The sequence below is a fragment of the Leptonychotes weddellii genome, chromosome 4 (genome assembly GCF_054177405.1).
Source record: "Leptonychotes weddellii isolate Sample4059 chromosome 4, ASM5417740v2, whole genome shotgun sequence".
NCBI lineage: Eukaryota > Metazoa > Chordata > Mammalia > Carnivora > Phocidae > Leptonychotes > Leptonychotes weddellii.
In genome coordinates, this window is record NC_138372.1 from 26,934,056 (window position 1) to 26,940,055 (window position 6,000).

Consider the following 6,000-nt stretch of genomic DNA (forward strand, 5'->3'; position numbering starts at 1 on the left):
GGCGGCAGTGTTAGGAAGCACACAGCCGGGGCTTGAACTTTTTTCTTCTGATTCCAACGCCAGGGTTCCCTTGGCTTTTTGGAACCAAGGGCTGAAATGACCTTTGCTTCTCTATGGGCAATACTTCGGGTGAGTCTGCAGGCAGCTGTGGGGAGCTGGGTGGAGCAGGAGGGAGCCCTGGGGCTGAAGCCGAGGGTGTGTGTAGGGCTCAGAGGAGGTGCGGGAGGACAGAGAGACCGGATTAGGGAGGGGCTGGTGCGGACGGTGAGTTGGACTCGGGTCTTGCTGAGTTTGAGGTGCCCGTGAAGTATGAGCATGGAGATGCAGTTGCATCCACGGGTCTGGAGCTGGAGGGAAATCCACTCTGGGGAAGGAGGTCTGGGGTTGTTGGGAGAGATGAGTCTGTGGGGGGAGGGGAAGGTCCGGGGAGAGTGGGTGTGAGACGAAGAAAGGGTCAAGAACAGAACTCAGGGAACCCCTTCCTTTAAAGGGCTAGTTGAGGAAAAGGAGCTCGTAAAGGAGCCTCAGAGGGACAAACAGAAGGCAGAGGGAGGAATCAGGGCAGAGGAGGAATCAGGGCAGAGAGCTGCTACCAAAACCTTGAGGGGGCTCTGGGAGTATTTGTGGAATGAATGAATGAGTGAGTGCAGGTGGAAAGGGTTGGTGATCCCCCGAGCCCTGAGCTCACTGTGATTCTCTGCTGATGACTCAGAATCAAGGCTGCCTTGGTCTCCCCAGGACACTCTGGCTTTTTCCTCTCCCCTCCTGGACCTGCTCTCTGCTCACCCCTTCCTCAGGGAGCTAAGACAGGCTTGCTGTCCCTACATCATAGCTAGGGAAACGGAGGCTAGAGTGGACCAGACACCAGACATCCTGGGTCTTAGTGCAGGTGCATTCTGGGGGCAGGGATAGCATTTCCAGAGAGGGGGCTACCAGAGGGCTGCGGTGTCTCGGGGGCTCCTGAGACCCCATCTCTGGCCTGGGGTTTCTCACCCTGTAGTCATGGAAATTCCACCGGCACTTGGAGGGTTCTCAGAGATCACCCGGTTCAGCCTCCTCATTGTATAGATGTGAAGATCACGGCTCACGGAAGAAAGAAACTTGCCCAAGTTCATGGTCATAGAAATAATACTGCCCCGCTGCCATGTATTGAGTAACTACTGTGAACCAGCAGCGGTTTAACACTTATCCTTTTGTTTATTCTCAGCAGTTCCTTAGTAGTCTCTGATTTTGTAGATGAAGAATCAGAGGTTCAGAGAGGTGAAGTGGTTTCTCTGAAGTCACCCAGTAGGTGGGCTTGGGCCAAGATTCAGCTTTGACAGCAAAGCTTGTGTTATTCCTCTGACCCTCTATGGCCTCCCAAGTCCCAGAGCCTGGGTCTCCTGTTTCCCAGACCAGAAGGTTTTCTCCACTGGCCGCAGCTTCTGCAGGACCCCAGGCAGTGTTTCTGAGGAGGGGAAATGACAGTCAACAAAATGGAGGGAGCGCCCGGAGTCTGGCCTGGAGTGTTGGACATGCACAAAGCAAATGGGAGAAGGAAGAGCGCGGCTCCCCCTACCCCTGCCCACCCCCCATGGCCCCGCCAGGCAGGCCCCCAGCAGCCTGGCGCTCTCCCTCCCTGGGGGCTGGAGCTGCCTTTCCGCCTCTGCCTGCCCGCCTGATCGGGGGCAGAGTTGGCTTCATGTATTATTAATAGCACTGGCAGCCTTCCTGTTTTCACGCTGATAACCTGCTGGGGAGGGTGGGTGGGAGGGAGGGAGCAAGGTGGCAAAGCCTGAGCTCCAGGGCCCCTCCCCAGTCAGTAGAGCTGCTCTGTGGGGGCTGGCCCAGCCCCAAGCCTCTGAAGTTGCTCTCCAGAGCTTCCCGCATCTGAGCCCACAGGGGGAGACTGGGGCTCTCTGCGGGGAATATGTGTGGGAGGTAGACCTCTGGGAAGACCCCTCCCTGGCTCCTCTAGGATTCCAAGGGCTCCAATCACCTTGGCCTCCCCAGAGGCAGATGTGTTCATATCCAGGTGGCATGGGGCTCAGGGCTGAGGATTCAGGGGTGGTGTGCGTGTGTGTGTGACATAGGGAGAGAGGAGACACACACACACTGGTTCCCAAAATTCCCTGGAGCAGGGACCTCTCAGATCCAGCTGCACATGGACCTCAGGCCACATCAGAGCTGGTCTCTCCCTGGCCCCCACCCCAGAGCCTCATCATTTTCCCTTCTAGAGCCTAACTCGAGGGCCAAGGGCAGGGTACAGATGGAGCTGGCCCTGTCAGGGATTGGGGTAGGATGGGGTGGATGGACGCCATCCTTCTGAGCCTCCCTGCAGGCTGAGGTCAGTGTGTGGGCCTGCGGGGACCCATTGTGCATCTCTTCCCAACTTCCTGTTCTGTGATGGCACTTGGTAGTTTGAAATTGGCCTCGGTGGGAGTATTTACCCCACAGAAATGGACAAATGTTGCAAATCAGGCCCTTCCCCGCCCCCCCAAACCGGGGTGCAGGGGTAGACTTTGACCAGCACAGTCCTGAGGCTGGCGTGGAAGGCTTTTCTCTCACCTTGAACGTGCTGTGCTTCTGCCTTTAACCTCTGCCCAGTTGCTCCCTAGAATTCTTTTCTCTTCCACTTTGTCGATTTTCATTAACAATAATAAAAGTAGTGATAATGATAGCCAGCACTTATTGCGTGCTTATTAATTATGTTCTGGGTCTGTTCAAAGAGCTTTACTCACTCCATTCATCTTCACAGCCATGCAGTGAGTAGGCGCTGCATTATTCCCATTTTACAGATGAGGTACAGAAAGGTGGAGGAGCCTCTGAAGTCCCACAGCTGGCAGATGGCAGAGCTGAGCCCCCTCCCTGGCTCTGTGGCCTCCGCCGCTGGCTGCGGGAGCGTTTCTGCACGGCTCTGAGGGCCGCCTGGGGCTGCCTCCCGCAGGAGTCCTTCTAGCTGTCCCGGGCCTCCCTGGCTGACTTCCTCTGTCGTCTCCCGGGGGCTGTGCTTTGAACGCATGGGATTGCTCTTCTCAAGTCTGGATTTCTCCTGCCCCCCACCCCCAGACTGGGAGCTCCTTGGGCACCGTGCCTGGGTCTGATTCACCTGGTGCCCCCGGTACCTGGCCCAGGAGCGGCCACTCATGGAGGCAGTGACAGGGACCCCTCGGCACAGTGCTTGGCACACTGTACATACCCGTTTGTACACTGCATGAGGGGCACTTTATGGTTGTTAGGGGCGCGGTGTGATCACCCAGCAAAGTACCGGTGCCTTCCACATGCCCTGCTCTGTGTTAGGAGCTGCGGATGACAGTGGCAAGCACAACGGACAAAAATCTTTGTCCTCTTGGAGCTTATGTTCTCGTGGAGGAGGCATACAGTGAACAAGATAAAGAAATACAGTACATTTAGTGATACATGTTTAGGAGAAAAAAATAAAGCAGGGAAGGGGGATGGGGAGTATCCAGGAGGAGGTTGAAATTTTAATGAGTCAGGAACCTGTCAGACTTCTCTGAGAGGGTGCTGTTTAAGGAAGTGAGGGAGCAAGCTATGCTGTTTCTTGGGGCAGAGGGAAGAGCATTCTAGGCAGTGCAAAAGTCCTGAGGCAGGAACTTTACTGGGCATGTTTGAGCAACAAGGAGGCCACTATGCTGGGAGTAAGGTGAATGGAGGGGAAAATAGGGCAGAGTTATTGGAGCCTAGAGAAGCAGGTGGAGGAAAGAAAAGGCGGGTGGGTGTTTTTGAGGAGGAGGCACAGAGAGGGTGAAGAGAGGCAGCGACTTTGCCCTCTGCTTAGGAGAGGGACAGATGTGAGGGGAGGCAGCGGGAGAGGACTCCACTTTCTGTAGCTAAAAACAGTCTTGCAGTCTTGACTGGGTTTTTTGGCACCTTGTAGACCCAGATGCAGCACAGAATTGGCTGTGTCTCCTCTAGACTCCTACCAGCTGTTCCTTCATCCCAACCGCAAGAAAGTCCTGCCCACTGCTGGTCTGGAATGGCACCATCCTTCTCCTTGGGTTTCTGCAGCCCGCTCTGCCTGCCCCCTCGCACCTCAGGGAAGACTTGTTCCGAGATCCGGCTCATTAGGGGCTAAGCACTGAAGCTTCTGCCTTCCAGTCCCTCCCCCTGTGCTTCTGAGGTCCAGCCTCCAGGCACAGCCTGCCCCAGAATGAAACAGCTATTTTCCCAAAGATGGTGAGAGGTCTGGGGTCTGGAGAGGCTGGCGGGACGGAGACGAGGCGGTAAAGCAGGAAAGAGCCTGGCAGGCGAGGGGAGGTTGTGAATTCAGTGGGTGCCGGGGATGCTACAAGGCTTTCCTACCTATCAGGTGTCTAGGATGGCTGAGTGAGGAGGTGATACCGGCTGGGGGTATTCGGACTGGATTTATTCTTCTGATGCCACACCCCACCCCGAGCCCTAAGTGCTCAGCATCGTAAATAAAACCTACCTAATAAATCTCCCCCGTAAATTTTCTGCGTAGAATTTCATTACTCGTCTCGTTTCCAGTCATTAGGTTTTAGTCCAATTTGGAGTTGTCCCGATGGCTGTGTAAATCACGCCTGCACTCTGGGGAGCAGGAACTCCAGGGAGAAATCATGCCTGGGCCTGTCGGGGTGAAAGCTGGAGCCTGAAGATCTGGACCCTGCGTGGTCGCCCGTGGGGTGTCGGCTGCTCGCACTGAGCTCCTGCTATCCTCCTTGTCTTGGAAAGGGGGAGGGAGATGACATTAACTGAGCACCTCACGTGTGCTGGGAACTTGACACATATCATCTTGATTCCTCACACAAGCCCACAAAGTAGGAAATACTGTCTCCATCGTACAGAATAGGATGGAGGCTCAGAGAGGGGAAATTACTTCTCCAAGGCTCCCCAGCTCAACTGATTTGTACCTAGGTAGTATGGCTTTGAGTCCAGGGTTACTGACTTCAGATCCATTGCATCCACTGCCTCCCAGTGTCATGGATGGAGGAGACTGTGGAGAACCTGCACAATGCAGCCTCTTCCATGAAGCATTCCTTGGTTACCAGCTGGAGTCAATCCCTCTCTCATCTGTTCCCCTATATGAACTTTGAAAGGTGTTGGGCGTTTTTATCAATATTCAGTGGCCTTCCATGGCCCTTCATGTGCTGTGCGCTCTAACGCATGGCTCCCTGGCCTTTGATTCATAGCCCTTTGCTCACTTGTAATTATACATCCAGTTCTGTGGTTGTCAGGTTCTTGTCCTTCTTCCCTTTTAAAATGTAAGCTCTGCGAGGGTAGTGGCCACATCTGCTTGGCTTACCGGTGCATTTCCAGCATCTGGTACAGTATTCAGCATGTAACAGGTGGTAAATAATATGTTTTTCATTGAATGTATGAATGGAATAATAAATGAATGAGGTAGTCCCCCCAGGGTGGGGAAGGAGGAGCGGTCAGCATCCCCACATCTCCACTGTGCAGGTCAGTTAGAGTCCCACAGCCCAGCGGAGGTCTGCGTGGGCAGGGAGGGTTCTGGCAGCTTGTGCCCAGGCCCCAGCTCAGTGCCGGTCTCAGCTCCTTCACCCCCAGACCCAGCTCAACATCCAACTCCGGCCACAACCCCGAAGCCACCTCCGACTCGGATCTCAGCCCTAGTTAGAACACACATCCAACCTCGACCTCAGCCTCACTAACCAGACCTCAGCCCCATCCCAAATCTGATCCCAGCCTGAATTTCAAGCACAGCCTCACCCCCAGTTTCAGCTTAGTCCAGCTCCAACCTTAACCTCAAGATCACTAGCCTTGGAAGAGCAATGGCTCCTTCTTGCGCATGGGGCAGGGAGCAGCCGTGGTGGTGCTGTCCTGTAGGTCTGCCGTCCTTTGCCCCACTTACAGAGGCCACAGTCTTGTTGGCTCCTTGTCGGGACTCAGTAATAATTTCTCATTGCTGTGTCGTGGTTACAGTTTGCAAACCACATACACGTTCGTCAGCCCACCAGATCTTCTAACAGCTTGAGAAGTGTGCGTTTATGTTCTATGGGAGGAGATGAAGGTTATTAA